The sequence below is a fragment of the Buteo buteo genome, chromosome 20 (genome assembly GCF_964188355.1).
Source record: "Buteo buteo chromosome 20, bButBut1.hap1.1, whole genome shotgun sequence".
NCBI lineage: Eukaryota > Metazoa > Chordata > Aves > Accipitriformes > Accipitridae > Buteo > Buteo buteo.
In genome coordinates, this window is record NC_134190.1 from 12,314,654 (window position 1) to 12,334,342 (window position 19,689).

The following is a 19,689-nucleotide window of genomic DNA, read 5'->3' on the forward strand; positions in this document are numbered from 1 at the left end:
TGTGCTACAAAAAGAAGGGATACAGTGGGTTTCCCTTTTGCTGGGAAGGTACCACTGAAGAGAATCCCAATGTGAAAAAAAAAAAAAAAAAGACGCTTTCTACAACTCTAAGGAGTGTGGCTGAAGGGATTGGTAAGCTCTCAGGAATGTAGTTCTTGAGAGCTTGTGTGTTTTTCCATCATGAAGAACAGCTTTGTAGTTTTCAGAGGACGACCTGCATGCAAGCAGATGTCAAAAACTGGCAAATGTTTGCCTGTGACCTTCCTAGCTAAACGTCAGGCTGGGCTTCTGCCTCTGATTCTGAAATAGACTCTGCTGGAAGATGAGCCAAAGGACTCTGCTTCTCTTCCTGATTTTTATCTCCTTTTGCTGGTTTTGTCATATGAGGATCTTTCACGCAGATTGCACTGCCTTGCTGCACCTCAGTGTAGCAGGAAGACCAGGGCAGGTCTCAGATGTAGGCTGCTACTCATCTTGCGCCTTTGTCTCCTCAGAGCTTTGAGGAGCAGCCTAAGAATGCCCACAGAATGTCTGTGGCTTCATCCATGTGAGGACCTGTGTTGCATAGACAAGCTGATGAGATTTTTAAATAAATGAAGTAAATATGGGTAATGATTGTTATATTTTAGCTTCTGAAGACCATGAAGGTAAGAGCAAGATGCAAGCATCAACAGTTTTAAAATATGCATACTCTAAAAGAGCACAGGTATTTGTGTGCTGAAAGGAACCGGAAACTTATATGTTCACTGGTATCCTAAATATCCCTTGTAAGGTTATAAATTACTTAACTGGAATGGACCCTGATCCTTGGCTGTCACTGACTTCCCTGGAAGCAGGTTTGGGCTTCTGATCCGGAACAATATGCAAGGTGGGCTTTTAAGCCAGCGATAAACTGCAAATTTATCAATTTCTTAGTTTCTCCCCCCCCCCCCCCCCCCCCCCATGCATAGGCTGTCCCTCCCACCTCTGGCAACATTAGGAGCCCACTGAAGGCTGGTCCTCTTTCAAGTCATCCAGTAAACACAGGGGTTGTTCACTAGAAATCCCATTCCCCACCTCTCCCTCCCAGTGGATTGCATGCTGCACTCCAGTAGGAAATACCTCACTCTTCTAGGTCAAGTGGGATCCTATCATTCTCATGCACGTGGCCAGGCTCTGCCCTTTGCTTTACTATTGCCTTCCACAGCACATCAGTGAGGTGCACGAGGGTGGCCTTTCTTTTGTTGAATTTATGAGTGATAGCATGATTTTACTAATAACTCTGTATGGTAACTCAGCCTGGAGTTGGTTCATTGTTTCAGTACTTACTCTTTCCCTGCCAGTTTGGATAGTCTGACAACATATTTTGGTGGTCTGTCATACAGACTCTTTTTTGTGTTTGCTCAGTGGGCTAGGCATTTATTGATTTGTTTGGGGTTTATCACAACAACCAGGGAAAAATATTTTGAACGGTATTTTGGACAATGTCTGCCTGAAAAGCTGTACAGATTGGCAAGGGGAATGAAGAGACCTGAAATAACTTTTAACTCTATTATCAGGATATGTCCTAAACTGACGGAATATTCATTTAGACAGACTTGTGAAATCAGGAGAGGAGATTGAATTCTTTTTTGTTTATAAGTAGGACTCACTGTCAATAAAGATATGCAGCCTCTGACTTGACTGTGCATTGCTTAAGTTGGACTGAGAAGGACATAAAGGAAAAATGAGACTATAGATGTGGGCATCAGTAAAGTCTTCAAGATTCCCTTTTACATGCCTGGTAAGAATAGGAGTCCTAATGATAATGAGCAGAGAGAGAAAAATCAAGGCCAGGAAGAAAGTATATATGAGACTATTAAGAAGAAGCAGGCTTGAGAAAAGGTGAATTTGTTGATTTACAAAGGAGACAGTCTTTTTACTGAATGACGATAATATTTTGGGGTTGTTTTGAAGATTGGGGTGGGGAAATAGAGGATCAATCTACATTTATCTCTTTTTATTAATGTTATGTTTTTGTAAGGATATATAGAGATTTCTTTCTTATAATAGGCATTCTGTATTACTTGGAAAACAATCAAGAAAGGATTCCCTGCATAGAGAAAACACTTACTTTCCAAACTCAAGGTTCACTTGGCAAGGAGAGAGAATCAACTGGTGCTGTAATGACTTCCTGATTCTGAAAAAAAATTGGAAGGGCATGGTGAACAAAGAAAGAAATGTTCATAAATCCAAGGTGTCCTTGAGGGAAACAAGGCTTCTAAGGCTTAGAAGATAAAGCAGCAAGCTCTGAGACTCACGGGGGAAGAAATTAATGGCAAACAGGAAAAGAATTAAAAGGCTTCAATCGTTAGTAGTTTCAAAGGAACTGTTTCCTTTGTTTTCCTTGCCTTAAACGGAGGCTGATGTGGATCCTGGAGAACTAGGCTTAACCTTGATGCAGAGTCTGAAAAGAAGTTTGAAAGAAACATTTGTGGCTGTTGATCCAAATGATATCGTAACATTGAGCACGGTGTTGCACAGAACTGATGTCAGCCCCAGAGACTAGTGCTGAATATGACCTTATGGTCTTCACAACCTCCTGGGGACACCAGAAATCAGATCCCCTTTCCCCACCCACTCCCCCTAACTTGAAAGTGATAATGGAAAGGACAGGACATCTGGGCTTCCAGAGGAGTGAAGCTCTCTATCAGTCAGTCAGTCTCTGTCTTTCAGATCTTTATTACTCATGCTCTAAGGTGGTACTGCCAAACTGTAGCTATCTGAATGTTCAGCTTCTCATCTTAGAGCTTGCTGCCTCATCTCCTACTCACTATAAGGTGATGCATTCCTCCCCTTTCTGGCATACCTGAATACAGTGGGATGAAGAGCCCTCTGGAGCTGTCTCTCTCCATTTACTGCAGAGAAAGCAGAGACAACTGATTTGATTTAGGCTATATCAAACTCTCAGCTGGCTGTGGTGAGAGAAGTATCCAACCCTAGCTCACTGGGGATAGGTCTGAGTATGACAAAGAAAGAAAAAGAAAGAGTGAGGGCTGCAGTGAAGGTGGGTGAGAAGAAGCTAAGTGGAAATAAAGATGACAAATCCTTACTGCAGGCTTTGTGAGGTAAAATGTGATGTGTGGATGTGACTGGGTTAATGGCACTTGCTATGATACCATTGCCTGCTGAAGCCTGGCTATCCCAGAGGACAGTTACAACTGGTGCAGGAGTTACTCAAGGGGCTAGCAGAGGATGATATGAATGGTCACCACATCTCATTCCCTGGTGTCACTGGCTGTGGTGAGCTCCTGGATGTGCCTCAGAGAAAGGAGAGTTGTGGGCAAAGAGGAGACAAGAGGTCTGTGCTGACCAGGAGGGTGGACAGGATGAGAGATGGCAGGGTGAGGAAGTGTCCAGTGAAGTCAGGGAAGGAAAAGGGTCCAGCCTTCCTGAGGAAGCCTTCTTCCAGCAGCGAAGTTTAGGCATGTCCAGCTGAGGGGAACCATGTTTATGTCTTGTATCAGGCCCAAAAACTGACTTCATGAAAGAGAGGAACAAGATATCAAAGATTTTCAGAATGATGTAGTGTTGAGAACTGGGTCATTGGGCTGCGGTGCAAAGAACTGAGAAACGCCAGGAGAAAGCAGGAGGTCTCTGGCTTCAAGTTCCTGCTCTCTTCGCAAGGGTTGCAAAATAAAGGGAGGACAGTATTTCTCCCTAGGAGAAGCAAAATTTGGCTAACCACGTACCTTGATGCCCTCTTAATTTCTGTCTTTTTTTTTTTTGCTTGTGACCTCTTCAGACAGTTACCACCTGGAACATGTTGTGCTGCCATTCCATTAACTTTCTTTCCATGGAGGGGGAAGCTGTGCAAAGCCTGTTGAAGAATACATGCATTCCAGAGCTTTAGGTAACACTTGTGAGTTCTTTGATAATTTTTTTAATTTCTGAATATATCTACTTTTGCAACCATTCTACAAACTGAGAGAAATGTCTATAATTCTCAACCAGGGAGGTGGGGTAGCCACAAGATCTTCACAGAGTTCACATCATATTGAAACAGGCCAGTGGGAGGCTATGCTGGGGATGTCTAGCAGTTTCCATTCTAATTTAGAAACAGCCTCTCCGTATAACTGATTGCTCTGGTCCTAAGCTATTACCTTGGACCAGAACCGAGATGGCTGGTGATCCAACATCAGCTGCATCTATATGAGTGGAAAAAGTAGATGAGGGTGGTTTGGGCATAGTGATCCCTGAATGCTAATGAAAAGAGAAACATATTTGGCACCATTAGAAGTCAGGCACTCTGAGGATTTCAAAATTGTGTCTTTTTTTACGAAAACAAGTTTGTTAGTTATGTGGGGAAACACTGTGAAAAATGAATGACTTTTACTGCATTCAGAGCCATTGCTCCAAATCCAGTGAGATAATGGCCAATAAAACTTTGAGCTGGGAGGTTGAGTTCTGAATTGCTAAAGCCTTCATTATGGGTGGTTTTAGCAAATGTACACGTGCCAGAGTGTCTCATTGTTCTTTTGCTGTTTTATTATTTTGTCAGTATGAAGTGGCTCTGATTCCAGATATGAAATGCAAGTTTAGCTTGTATTGATCCTGCTGTCCATGTATAGGTCCTTAGCAGCTTTGTGGGATGCTGTTGAGAGCAGTTAGGTTTTATTTGCAGTTGAATCATACCATACTTTGTTCCCTATTGAAACAAATTGCATCTCAGTCCAAATGTACTTGATTTTCTTTTTTTTTTTTTCATTGTAGAGGGTTGTAATTGAGATCCCCTAATTTTTTTGAACGCTTAGACGGAGTCAAGAGCCAACCTACTTGGGTATCCCAAGGCAGGGAATGTGACTTTGCGGTTCCCAGAACTGCATTTTTACATGGCAATCTCTGCTCTGGGCCCATAGTGTAGCATCCATAGTCTGACCAGACTACTCTTGTCTTTATGGTATAGGCCAGATTCTTCATTACATGTTAGGCTGAAGCTCACCATTAGGTTATCTGTTGCAGCTTCTAGGATAACTCGTGTTTCCTTTACATCTTTGACAAATCCAGTAACTCCTTGTTTGACCAAAGTTTATATTTGGTCTCGCTGGAATAAAATTAGGAGCTCTTCTATAACCAGGTTCTGTTTTCAGCACTCAATGAATGTACTTCATCTCCTGAGAAGTTAACATCTAAATCTGTAGGTACGTCACATTACCAGTCCACTTGTTGGTTCTTTAAATGTTATAAATCCAATTCACAGCAACAACACTTCCCATGTAGTGTCTTTTTTTTCCTAACTGGTGTACAGTTTAAAAAATGATCTATACGCTAGCACCCTTCTTCACATCCTTGGAGGGATGGCGTTACAGACACAATGACTTCAAACAGCATTGAAATACTGCAGCCTTTAGGGTGGGATATGTGAGGTCTTTTTGTGTGCTAGAAAAAAAGTAACACCTCAGACTGGAACAAAGCCAACAGACAAGGGCGTGTGCTTGCATAAAAACCCTACCTAGACAAATTACAGAATATTTAAAAATAGAAGAATGAAGTGGTACCTAAGAAATGAATGAAGAGATTGTAGGTTTAGCGTAAACCAGGCAATGTTCTGGCAACACCAAGGGTCTTGTGAAAGATTACAAGGACTGTGTATTAGTGCAGCATCATTGATATATCTCATCAGATCCAAACTGAACTCCTTGAGGGGCTGTGTCATGTGTTTTCTCAGCATAGATGGATAAATGCTTGATGAAATGATGCTTATAAACAGTATTGAGCCTTTGCAGGGGAAACTGGGCACAAAGCACATTAAGACCTTACCATTTAAAACACTATGCTGGCAGGAGAGTTGGGTATGGGCTGGCTCCTGCCATGTTCTGCTCCAAAGGACACCCTTCTGGGAGGGCAGCAGTGTGTTGGTTGTGGGTCCCCTCTTTGGGTAAGGAAAGCTCAGTGCTGACAGTCTGTCTGCCAGAGGATCAGAGAACGGAAATTGTTATTCTCCACTACCTCTTTCCTATCTCTGACACATTGTCTGTAGTACAGAGTTTTAGCACAGTACTATCCCATGCTTCTGTCTGGGGCTGTGTAATGGGTGTGCTGTACCAAAAGGGTGTAGAGAGATTTGCTGTTCCTCATAGCAGGTTACAGCACAGACGTACCACTAGGAAAACTCTTCCTGAAGTCACCTGACCAGATTTTGTTGCTGGTCATATACATTTGGAGAAATGCCATAGCATTCAGTACTGTCCCTTGGATTGTATACAGGCAATGGTGGGGAATCAGGCACTTCTTTTTATCTAAGGAGACAGAGGCAATTGCAGTCAGAGGATTTTAAAGGAGAGATCTGAAATCAGACAATTACTTTAGTTTGATTTTAAAGACAGAAATTAAGGTTTTGAATTTGTTCTATCTGGCCATCAGATGCAGTCAGGTTTACCATGGTTAATTTTAGAGAACTCAAATAGAAAACAAAATCACTTAAAACCAGAACCAACTTCCATCCTTTCCCAGCCAGTGTGTTTGTAAACAATACTGTATTACAAAACATACTTCTAATTGTGTGTTACAGTTTCCTCAGTAAGGATGAGCAAACATTTGCACCCATGGGGAGCAGTGTTCCACTAAATATTTGGAGATTAGCTGCAAGCCACAGAAAGAGGTCCAGATGGTTCCCTGACATCCATATGCTTTTGATAACCCAGTACTCTTTCTCCTCTGCAACCAGGGAACTCTTTCCTCAGTCCTCCGCTCCTTCTCCTACTGCTGGCCAGCAGGCTATAAACCAAGTAACCCCTTCCAGTTCACTTTGTGTTTGCTGAAACTTTGCTAAGTCCACTTGGGCCAAGTGCTGCCAAACGTCGTCTTCTCCCTCCTCGCCCCCTCATTCCTGTACTCTTTTCTGAGGACAAACACAGGCACTTAAAGGACTTCAGTTGCCTGCTACTGTGGCTTGCCACGTTGTATAGTCCTGGTCAGGAAACAGCATCTGTAGAAGAGTGCCACTGAAGTCCTGTCAGACGTTTTTGGCAAAGCAGCAAAGGAGAAGGCTCAGTTTGAGCGTGGGAGGTTTAAAGCTTCTGTGCTGGTCTCCAAAGTCTCCCTGGGGCCAGGGCACTTGAATGGGAGCCTTACGTGAGGTGGGTGGGTTTGGGTCTGCACCAAGTCACCGGACTGAAAGGTGGGAAGATGGAGGGGTTGCAGCTCAGGGCACGCATCTTCCATAGCTCACTTATTTTCTGATGGGAGGTGAAATGTTCAGCCCCTCTCCTTTTCTCTTTTTGGAATTGCTTTGCCCACTGCTAATTTACATCTTAGGTATGAAAGAAATCTTTGTGTTCAAATGAAAAACATAAAGCTTCACTCTAGAGGTGATTAAAAATGAACAGACAAAGTATTATAATATCCTGAACAATATTCAAATGTTTTTTAACTTTTTCCAGAAAAATATGTCTGCAGATCTGTATGTCATTGCAGAGATTAGTCTAGAGGGATTTCATCCATCAAACAGAACAGAATATAATGACTTTTGATCTTTACTGAAGTGGTGAGAGAATGGAAATAAGAAAAAAAAGAAGGAAAGCAGCACAGAAGGTAGAAATTGTGGAGAATACACCAGGAATTTCTGGAACATTTTACGCTTCAAAAATATGCACATGTGGATTGTGAACTGCTTCATAATTGTTCTAGGACCTGCCTCAAAAAGTCTGTCAGAAATGCCAGGGGGCCCAGGCCCTCATTTCTTTCTAGACCAGACTCTGACAGTAAAGCAAACCCAACAGAAAGGTCCCCACGAGTGTTTTATAGACATGGTGGCCACACAATGCAGAGCACTGGTGCCATAAGTATCATTCGGGTGTCTCCAGGTAAGGTTCAAATGTCCAAAGACTGTCTGAGGTTGGAAATGGCAGTGACAAATTTTATGCTGGAGCAGATATTACCTGTATCTCCGGTACTATGACTAGCCTGATAGAAATGCAGTCTTCTGCCCAGATCCAGTCCTGATCAAACTTGTCCTGCTGAGTGGTCTGCTGGTGGAGAGACCCAGAGCCTGTGGCTGTGAAACCCTAGTAAGATACTCTGTTTTACCCCTCTTCTCCCAGTATCGAATATCCTAGTTTTATGTCACGTACAATATATGGCACAACAGAAAGAAAGAGCTGATGGTTCCCTATCTATCACCTGAAAGTTGTCTATGTAGCCTAGGGATAGTTCTGAAAGATAGGCTTCTTGCTTTTCTTATGGCCCATCCTTTACAGAGAAAGGATTTATTAAAACAAATAGAAGAGAAGTAGGAGGGCGGGGGGGGGGAGGGGAGCTACGGGGATGGGGTAACTTTCTCTTGAAATAGTGCAATTAGGTTGTGTTATGATCAGACTCTGTCATGGAAAATTAGCCCTGAAGAGGACTTTAAGAGATCATTAAACCACCTTTCCTTCTGAAGTTGAGTGCAACTATATCAACATCATCCCTGACAGATGTGTGTCTAACTCCTCTTTAAAGGTATCCAGAGGTGGAGGCTTGAAGTTGAGGGCTCAAAGATTCAATAAGCATTAACAGGCTATAGAAATGAACAGCTGTGATTAGTAGAATTAAGCCTGTATTCTAAGGAGCTGGGAAAATTAATCATCGTTTTAAAATATCAGTGTGTGGGCTAATTAGCCAAGCCGCAAAGCTAATTCGAAATTAAGCTCTGGAGAAAGGTGAGACAGTAAATATCCTGGTCTTGCTTTCCTGCTCCCCCCAGCCCCTTCAAATTTGAGCTTTTATGATACTGATTTGACTGAAGATTCATAAACTTCTTAATACCTTTTGGTAGTGTGGAAGGAGGGAGGAATGCAGTCAGAATTGAAGGAATTCAGTCTGGTTTTAACTGTGAGTTACCTTCTGCCTTCATTTCACATGGAGTGGAGGTAAGCAGGTGGTGTGTGGTAAGGAAGTAACTAGTTAAGACACTCCAACTTCTTACCTGCCTTGACTTAGGAGCTGCTAAGCTCCCCTCTATGGGTTTGCAAAAACTGCTGCTGAAAATCTGTATTTATTACTAACTTGTGTTTATCTGGTTTAAATATCTAGCCAACTGTTTTTGTCTCTTTTGTGCTTACTATGGCCTTCTTTTAGCACCCTTTCTCTCCAAAATTGCTGAGGGATGTGTGGTTAAAATTATCTGTGAACTGTAGTCTTGATTTCAGAATTGGGTCATGAGTTATTGTCTCAGAATTTGGTCCTTAAAACTAAGCTGTCAGCAGGAATCATTGAAATTGCTAGGTAATACACTGTTAAAAAATTCAGCTTGTTTTTACCTGCACAACTTCTTACCAAGCTCTGTGGGGATTTGATACCAAGCCCAGTACAGCCAGAGGAGACCACTGTTTGTACTTCAGCAAGGCTGGGATTTGGACATAAGTTAGGCTTGCTTCATAGCACAGACTTAATTCTGTCACATACCTTCATCCCTTTCCAATATTTCGCTCCAGAGCCCATGTAGTTAAGGCTACAGGATTTTGAGCTGAGTGCATCCTTTACCCATACAAATCCCTTTTCTAAAACAGGAAAACGAGAAGTATATTGTGACTGACAGCTCAATCTGAGCTTTGCATCTAAGCAAAACCCCAGTCCTTGTGTGAGGCAGGAAGTGAATTGCAGAGCTTCAGAAATAGCACAGAAACCTACATTTTGCTTGCAAATGCACTGTTCATAGCTCCCGCAGGGGCTGTAGCTCAGCCCCCTGCAACAAAGGCAGCAATCCAGGTGTGGAATAGCACGTAAAAAGCTATGTTATGATGTATACTCACAATAAGGCTGCCTTACAGCAGGTAGGAAATCTTCTAATTGCTTGGAGTATGTGTTGGAAGGTTGCCTTAATGCAGAGGGTTTGCGTGGAAATGGAGCTGAATGCAGCAGAGGGGGACTTTGAAGGTTCAGTCTGGTCCCATGAAGCTGCAGTTAGGTCAGGCTTGGTGCATGCTAAGGGGAAGTGATCCAAAATCCAGCACCTTCAGCTGAGCAGGGGAAGCGAGACCTGGCATTTACGGCTAATGAGAGGTGTCAAAGTAGCTCTAGGCAGGCTGGCCTCCATCCAACAGTGTCTGCTTTGCTTTGGGTTTGTTTCTCTTACAGTGGGTTTAAATTACAGTGGGTCTGTGGAGTGAAGTCTGACTCTTTTAAAATGACCCAGAAAAGAGGTTCCGCTGACCCTGCATGCTTCTTCCCAGCTGTCAGGGCTGTCACTTCCTTTCTTTGCAGAATTCTGTCATTTCTAAGGCATAGTGTGGGCAAGAATACACACATACACGATGTGCATAAATGCATGCCCACAGATTACTCTGGTAGTGGTGGCATCCCAGTATGGGACAGGGCATGGGAAGGGCCAAGGTGAAAGCAAACCAGCTGTCAAATCCTGCCGTCCCCACGCCAGTGCATGATTAAGATCACAAGCTGGATTATGCCTGCATGGTCTGGCGAGGGAATTGGCGTGGAGCAGCGACGTGCTGGCTGCAGCTGTGGGAGGCCTGCTGGCGTCGTGGGGATGAGCACAAGCCCAGCATCCCTGTTCAGCTGCTGCGTAGGATCCAGGGCGTACCCAAAATATTATGCAGGGCACAGTCTAGCCACACATGCCTGTCATCCGTGTCCGGTGCATTGCCTCTGGAGATCAGTGGGAAGGCAGAGTCCAAGTGCCCTCACCAGGCTGTTGGTGGTGGGAAAGGATGGGAGGGGTGGTAGAAAGCCGTGTCCCAATTCCACCAGTGAGGCACAGGTTGTTTTTTTGTACCACTGACGTAGTTCGCTGCATCCACAGGCTGCTGAATCTACCAGCTTCTATCCAGGGAGTGTTAAGACCACAGAGGATTGAATTGCTTTTTTGGAAGGCATGAGTTTCTAGCACTTACTGAAAACTTGCAGATGAAATCCTAAAAATCCTGAAATTTCTAGAGAAGCAGTGAGAAACAAAAGATATAGGCACATTTGTGCTGGGGTATTCTGTCATCACGTTTAATGCAGTTCATAGTAAATGCATGTGTCTGTGTGTAAATAGATATATACGCATATGTTTGTTAAGTAGTTTCTCTCCCTACTTATGATTCTAGGACTTTTTCTTATAAAAACGAAGAAAATATGTGGTTTCATATAACCTATATTTGCAATCCCATTGTAGAAGAAAAGTTTTGTGGTAGCTTTTGTTAGTGCGTCTCAAGAACAAATATCTGCATCTGGTTTATTCAGATATGCTAAACACACTTGGTTGCAACGATGGAAATTATAAAACCTTCTAGAATGTCATTTTTTATTTGCCTGAATGGAAAATAAACAAGCCCCTTGTTCATTCCCACCTCAAAGAATAATAATCTGGAAACTGTTTTAAATGCTGGAAAACACCCATAGGAGACACAAAATGGAGAAAGAGAATTGTCAACTTTCCCGAATGATTAATTCTGGATTTTAAACTAGATGAACAACATTTCATCTCGAACAATAATTTTCAGAAAATCACGACTAAATGAGAGGACAGCTTTCCATTGGCCCAGCTGAGTTTATTTTCATCTATACTGCATGGTATCCTTTTCCGTGATTAATCCCATGGGAGAACTCAATGTGAAGCAGGTTATGGGAAAGCAGTCTAATGAAAGTAGTTCTGCAACTTTAAAAACACAGCCGTTCCCAGGATGCTTGGCTTTGCTATTCAGAGTGAAGGGAAGGAGACAAGCGCAGGATGCTTGAGGGCTCACCTGCACCCCCCCCATCAGCACCTCCTTGTGTGCTGTGTACTACTGCCATGCAACGGCAGACCTATAGGTTTGGGGGGCTGGTGCTACCACCCTTACTTTGCTAGAGCCATGCAAAGATATGTCTACAGCCCAGGCTACAAACAGGAATAACTTGCCATCAGCCATTTGCATCAGTAGGAGAAGTTTTGTATTTCTTTTCTTACTGCGCGTAACAGTTTTCTCTGCCAAACAGCTTCGCTGATCAAAGTATAAATGAAGGTAGGGAGCTAACATTTGCTGTCCTCTCCACAGACAGAGGAGTGCTGGCTCTGCAACCTCATGAATGAAGGAAAAAAATGAAATCACCTTGCTCCTCTTCTGCAGAGCAGTCATTAACCTCGCTAACGGGGAAGGAGGTAGCTTTTTTAAACCCCATGCCTGGGAGATTACACATGCAACTACTCTTAATGCCAGCATTGATGTTTCTGAGTAAGTATGTACCCTCCTGAAAACAGAACCCAGGCAAGCAGAGGTTCTGACTGTGCAGATTTATCCCAAGGGGGTGGAGGAGAACAGGGGTTACAAAATAAAGGCCCAAACCAGCCCTGTTTATGATAAAGAAATATCTACATGTTTTCATTTGTGAATGTGAATTTCAAGGAATAAATATATATAATATTCAGTGTGAAAAAGAAAAGGCTATTCACTAATGTTTTAATATTGTGCCTTCATAAAATTACACTTTCCAGAGACAGTCATGACTTTAAGCCAGATCATGGCTAAAAAATATTAAGGGAAGGATCACCACAGCAACAATCACATTGCTTCCTTCCTGCAGAGGAAATGGAAAAACACTCAAACCTTGCCAATCTGAATAAATTATCCAGATTATCAGAACTGTTAGGAAAGCTGTATGTAATCAGCTCCACGTGTGTGTACCTGTGAGTGTCCACACATGTGTTAACTGGTTTGCAGCCCGTTAAATACAGATGTCAAAGGGGAGAGTTCTGAAAATATGCTCGAGAAGAAAATTACCATAGTTGTACCTTACTTGGCCAGCAGATACCATGCACAGCGTGGTGCTCACTGCAGCGCTGGGGGACTCCAATCCAGCTGCTGGGCTGTGCTCTCCTGCCTGTGGTGGCCTGGAGATGGGATGGAGGGCACCAGTGCTCTCTTGGTCTTGCTTCAGCGTGAAGCTGGGAAATGGCTAGTTTGCTTACCCTGATTTGGGAGCACAGATGCACTCTTATTCCAGTCTGGCAGTTGTTTTTATGTGTTGGGTGCGGTTTGCTTTGCTAAAGAAAATCATATCGTTAGCCAGGGAGGGAAGAGCAGGGGTGGAAGGGTTGGGGTCTGGAGCAATATTGTCACTGCTTGACATTAAGCACCTTGTGCAGGAGTCTGCACTGGAAGCCTCCTCTTACCAGGCTGCCCATATGGTCAGTGGAAAGAGGCTGGCTCTTTTAGAGGCAGCACAAGGAAAGGATGTGACTTAGAATAGTGGTAACGATGTCAAGATCTTTGGCAAATTCAGGATGCATCACAGGCTCCAAAATCACATTAGGGAGGCCCAAAAGCACATGGTTTTCAAGCACAGGAAGACAAGGTTAGGCTTGGAGTGCAAAGTCTGTGAGTTCCCATTCCTGCTTCTCTTGCTGTTAGGAAGAGCACTTATTTAGCTGTTGTTTGGTCCAGTACTAAACCCTGGATTGTTGGCTGGGCAGTGGGCTGCCGTTGTTTTCTGGCTTGGATTTCTAGCTAGAAACATCCCTCAGTTTTTCTGGGATCACACATTTTAAATAAATGGTGCGTGACTGGTCTGTGTCTTTAGCCTCTTATACTTTCCAGGCTCACAGATGTTTTGCAAAGGAGGTGTGTGCTCCTGCTGAACAAATTTAAGCCTACTGATAACAGACTTGCTTTTCTTTATTTGCTTTTATGCAGGCCAGTGCAGACTTGGGCTTGGCTAGATAAGCTAAGTAATGCCAGTGGTATCCTGGCCCCATTTGGAATATCTACTGAATGATGGGTCCAGTATATCGAATAATGTTGATGCAGACTGAACGCCAGTCATCACCCATACCTGACGGTAACGTGGCTGGAAACCGATTAAGATGGCTGCAGTCAGAAGTGTATGGGGCTTTCTCCTGACTTGCAGTACGTGCTGTTCAGGGCCCTCAGGTACCAGTGGCAGAGGGGTACATGAGCAAGCCAGGGGTTTCAGTTTGATCACGGCTGCAGAGCCTCTCTGGCTTTCACTGCCGTTACCTCCAGCTTGTTGTAAAAAGCAGTTGATGGCAAAATTGGTTCTGCAATATTCTGCTTTTCAGTTTTTAAGGTGCAAATTTTAAAATTTGCTTGCCAATTAATTTAGAGAACTCTATGGGCCCATCCACCCCTTGCTCTCTTTTCTGTCCTTTGATATCTGCCACCTTGCCGTGCCCACGGTGGCTCCAAGGCTGGGAACCTGCTGAACTGCAGAGCCTTGCCACACGGCACGTGCTTTTGGGCAGGATTTTATGCTGGCTGGTAGTGATACTGAACCATTGCAGTGGGGAAAAGCTAACAGCGGCAGCTGGAGTTACTGAATCCTACACCACCCTGGAACAGGGACGGGAGTCCCAGAGCTCAGGGGGTTTTCATGGAGGTCTGCTGCAACCTTGATGTGCAGGTGACTGGAGGAGATGAAAACGCATCTGGATGGACTAAGGAATACATATGCACTTGAATTTTTTTTGCATTATATTTAATTCAGTGCTTGCTCATTAGGGTTTTTTTACCATCTCTTTTTAAAGTTTGCTTGTTTTTCTGGGTAAGGAAAGATATGAGTGGTGCATATGGTTAGATGAATGTCTACTATGATTCTGTTATTGTGTGCTGGACCTTTAAAAATAAAGTGTTCCCCAGGCTGTAGTCTAGGAGGAATTGCTATGCATCAATGCAAGATGGCCCTTACAGTGAGTTACATGCTTGTTTTTCTCATGTGTAGTTGTTATTTCTCTCCTTGCTTGTTTGATTTAATTTGAAACAAAAGCTATTCTGGTTGTAGACAATTTTGATTTAGGTGTTCAGGAAATGGAACAGGATTAGGTCTGTGGAAAACATCACTGAGGATATCCTACAAAAACAACACGTCGCTTCACCCACCATCCTGTCAAAGCCAGGTCTGGTCAGGATGTCTCCTCTGTACCATCCCAACCTACCTGTCAGGAGGACAGATTCTGAACTAGATGATAATCCACACTGATTTTCTTTCCCCTTCAAACTCCCTCCCTCCAAACTAAGGTCCATATATTATAACCAACACCCTGATCTAGAAAGCTGAATGGATTCCCAGCTGCAAAACTTGTATCTGGGTTCCTGATAAGGAAATAATATCTAAAAAGCCACCAGTTTCTTTCACCCAGATCTACTGGATGGATGTCCCAAATATCAGGGGTGTATCTAGACCAGCTGTGGGTCAGATGCTTCTGCTGCGTATGTATTTTTGTTGCAGAATCAGCTTGCTTGCATTATAGTTTGGGAATGAGAGACTCAGCAGCCTCTAAGCTGAACTCAGCCTCACAGAGTGCCTTCCTGGGGGGGCTATTTTATTCTCTTTGTTGTACCTTCCTGTCAAGTATGATGGGAAATCAATGATGAATAGGAGGTCCCTAATCTCTGTGGATGCTTGTCCCTGCATGGTGTCAAAATCTGAGTTGGCTGTTTATTTTCTTATATTTTACATGTGACTAATTTACTTAGGAAGGGGAAGTGAAAGAAGGAGGTTATTTGGGGTTGAAGTAAAAAATGAGAGAAAGGAAAGTTGGCAGTGGTTCTCAACTGGAGCTGCTGGGAGGCCTCCAAAAGCCTGTTTCATACCTGCATCCCCTGAGCTTGTCATCAGCTCTCATGCTTTGTTCTTTGCTCTCAGCGGTGTCTCAAGGGAACACAGCTGCTGCAGCTGCTCATAGACCAAAAGGTGACCTTTTGAGTAGCTGAGGAATAATGCATTATTTAGTGCATTCCTGGCTAAAATGGAGATGAAATGATTTCATGAGCAGAATGGTTTGTTTGTCCTTTCACTTGGATGCATCCTCTTTGCACCACACAACAGTGTGGCGTGCACACTACTCCTCCTGGTTTCTTCTGGGTAAGGTTTTTGATAAGACAGGTATTGCGCTTTGAAAAACACTGACTGTTAACTAGAAAGACCCTACTAGCTAAATGTCATAAACTTCAGTTTAGAGGTACTAAGTTTGCAAAAAACAGCTTCTATTTAAATAATGTGTAGGAGTGAAAGTTTCCTGGTGAAGTGTATGTCTCTAGATTATCAGCTGATACCGGTAAGTATCCGAACCAGCTGTTATTTCAACATGAAGTATTTTATTTATTTCAGTTAATCAAGACTCTCTTGGGAGGTGCCATAGCAGGACATTCATTATGGGAATGTCTAATGAATAGAATATTTGTCATTCACATAGACAGAAGCTTCAGCAACTCCCTCCCAGTGATCTGTGATAGCCAGGTACTTAGGCACTCTGCATATCTGTTGGGTGAAGGAGGGGAGGCAGATGGGAACAATTCTTCACAATGTCTAACTTTAAATTTCCTATGTGGTCTTCCAGAGATTCAAAGAACCTGAGGCTGGAGCCTACCTCTCCTGCTAACTGTGAATGAAGACTGCAGTATACTCTGGTACAAGTCCATCTGCTCTTGAACTTCATAAATACCTTTTCAAAGGTCTAATAGTGTTCTTCCTTTGAGGTTTCTAACACCATTTTTGAAGCCTTGAAAGCGGTATTATTCATGTGTTTCAGCTGAAGAGAGCTGAATTATCAAGGTAACAACTGATTTGAGAATGGCCACTTTTCTCCGAGATGTGCTCATGGAGGGACTTGGGGGAAGATCCAGTGCTTACCAGGGATTTCACTGAGCTTAACAAGCCCTGAAATGTAGGAAGGAGAAGAAACCTGCACAAATGAAGAGGTGCCCAGCAGACCATGCTATCTCATTGGAGAACCTAGTGGAAAAAATTCTTCATGAAATGATAGGTATCTGCTGCTATGGGATTATTTTTATTAGTAAAAGATTAGATAGAGTGAGGCCAGTAAACATGGATTCTGTAGATGACAAGTGTTTCACTTGCCTGTTTGGCATTGTCTTAATTGTTATAACAAACAGCACAAGATGATGAAAAATGACCACCTTTCTACTCAGAAGATAAACTGCCTTTAAAAAGAAAGGAATGAAACCCAGCTTTATGATTTCTAGGATCCCAGTTAATTAAAATGGACATGACTGGAGAAGCATAAACACCTGAGCAGCTTTCAAGACATTTCTCTGGCATGTTCTTACTGACTCTGAGCCCTTATTTCCAACCACAGTGTCTGCTCATCCTATTTCAGCACCATTCAAACCAGCCTCCCCCAAAGGATCCAGCAAACGTGGTCTGAGAGGAGAGCTGAGCACAAGCTGGTAAGCATTCACTGCAGGGAGTTCTAAGTGCTGTGGGATTTAGTCAAACAGCAAAGTACAAGCTTCTACTATGACTCATCTGGTGTAAAACTAGTGCTAAGTATTGTACATAATTAAGACAACATTATTACAGTGAGATAGCACTTCTTTTTTTGGCATGGTTAAAGTCTTAAAAAGGTGTAATGTTTTCATCCTTCAGAGCTGTGAAGAAGATGAAGAATTCTGATGGGAGTTCATTTGAAAAGATATCATGGCTACAGTGAGTTTAGATCACAATTTGCGTTATTCCTGAAGCTCTGCGTGTATGTTTCAGTTGCCTTCATGAAAAGCCGTGGTTTTTTGTGAGAATAAACACAATCTTAAAGTAGTATTCATTAGATAAGACTCGCAACAGTGGCCTCTCTAGACATGCCAAGGGTTTGCTGATTTTTATGCCCACAAATCACGTATTTTATTTTGAGCCATATTTCTTAAAGAGGTACTATTGGTATTTCAAGAAACAGACACAAAAAAATATATTTACTGTTGAATGCAATAGAAAACGTTGGCAACAGTGCTGTAGATTCAACATTTGAATACTGACTGTCAGTAGTTATGGAACAGAAATATTAGTCAGCCAATGGCCCTACCTATGGGAAAACTTAAACAAGTAGGTCATTACAATTTGCCTACTTGCCCCAACTTTTTCCTTCAGAGGTCCACAGATCAACTTTTCTTTTTATGAATGCATGTTCTTGATTAAAATTTATTGTGGTACAATGCAAACAAATACAGCTTATTCGTTTTTCAAAAGCCATTTATTCAGGTTACTTACTTCTCATTATCCTTAACTAGTAACTGCTCTTTATGGTGTTATGATATTGTTCCTGTTCATTGATTAACTGTCTGACTTGCAAGCAAGAGGTGGGAAATCAGACTGCAAGATGGTGACATGGACCGTTTTAAGGGATAGGGCTTTGAATGAATCCATTTCCATCTGTGTATTCCAGTGGATGCCTTTGAAGCATGTTTCTACTCTTACTTGAAAATACATTGGCTACTTCTTCAAACTAATGTTACCACCACTTTTCTTATCATTTCCTAATGTGCTGCTTTTACCCCATTTTCATGCACATGTACAGGGAATTATCCAAGTAAGTTACAGGGACTACAGAGTTTCAGGAGAAATCCCAGGCAAACAAGGCACTTGGGTCAAGACATCTGAGCCACAGCCAGTGAGCCCCTTCTTTTTGTATGAGTTGAACAAACTATAATTTTTTACAAGTCTGAAGATTAAGAATTCCAAGGGCCTTTCTGAGAAAAAGATCGTTTAATATAAAAGATAGATCAATTCCTATTTTATTTGCACTGCTGTTTTCCGGATGAGTTTCCAATCTATCAGTGAAGTAGTAAATGTCCCCCCTAGCAACCAACCAACCATTGATGTTTTGAAAGGAAATCAAAGCAGTGTAAGGTTGTTGAAGAAAATGGCTTGAAAGGAAAAGAATGAAAGATCGTATCATTCCTGTGATATGTTTGTGAAGTTTGTGAAGATTACAGCTGAGAGAGAGATGGGCCAGAGAGAGATCAAGGAGTCAAGGGGAAGGTATCTACCTGCAGAGCTTTATCTTAGCATGCCTTCTTGCAGGTTCACAGCCTAAAACTTTGTAGAGGTTCTGTTAGGGGCGCGCAACCAGAGGTGGAATTGCAGGAGAGGATGGATAAGCCTCAAATGGAGAGGGCATCTGTTGACTGTGGTTGTTGCCTTGGACTTTGTATGGCTTTGACAGGATTTCCACAGCTTCTGGACACAAGAGAAATACTGCACATACCTTTTCTTCGTAACATAGGGGTTGAACATTAGCTGAGAAGCCAGGGACCTTGCTGTGGGTGCATGCCGGAGTTGACTTCCTGATGCAGTGTCTCTCAGCTGATCTGACTTTTATCTTTACTCCAACGATAAGCTCAGTACGAGCATAAAGGGAAAAGTATTTGTATTCTACTGTGCACATTGACAGTAATTTTGTGGATGCAGCACAGCACTATAGAAAGAGACAGGTATATGGAGCATTTAGAAGGCATTAATTTCTTCTTAGGTTCTTTTTCAAACCATGCTGCAAAAGTTTATAGTAGGAATAGCAAAGGAAAGAAATTGCAGACTTCACAAAAACCAAAGCCTACAGCTTGTGCTGGACGGGTATATTTGGCACACATCTGTGATTATGAAATGACTTTTAAATTGCTTTTGAACTTCATCTGGATAATGATTCATCCTTTCAATTTCCTTTCTTCCTCCAGAACATCCGCCATTAACAAACCAACCAGTTGTGATGTTTTACAATCCACATTTGAACCTACTTCTCAAAACATTGCACACTTCCTTAAATAAGCAATTACTTAGCTCATTTGCACAAAGATAAGGTCAGTCTTGGGGCTGAAAGATGGTTCAACAACCCACTTCGGTAACCATCTTTGAAAGGAGTCAAGAAGCAGTTGCACTAGAGACTTGTTAAACTGCAGTGTCATGTTGCAGAAATGCAACATCAACAGGCAGCATGTTTCTGTACAAACAGATATTATACAG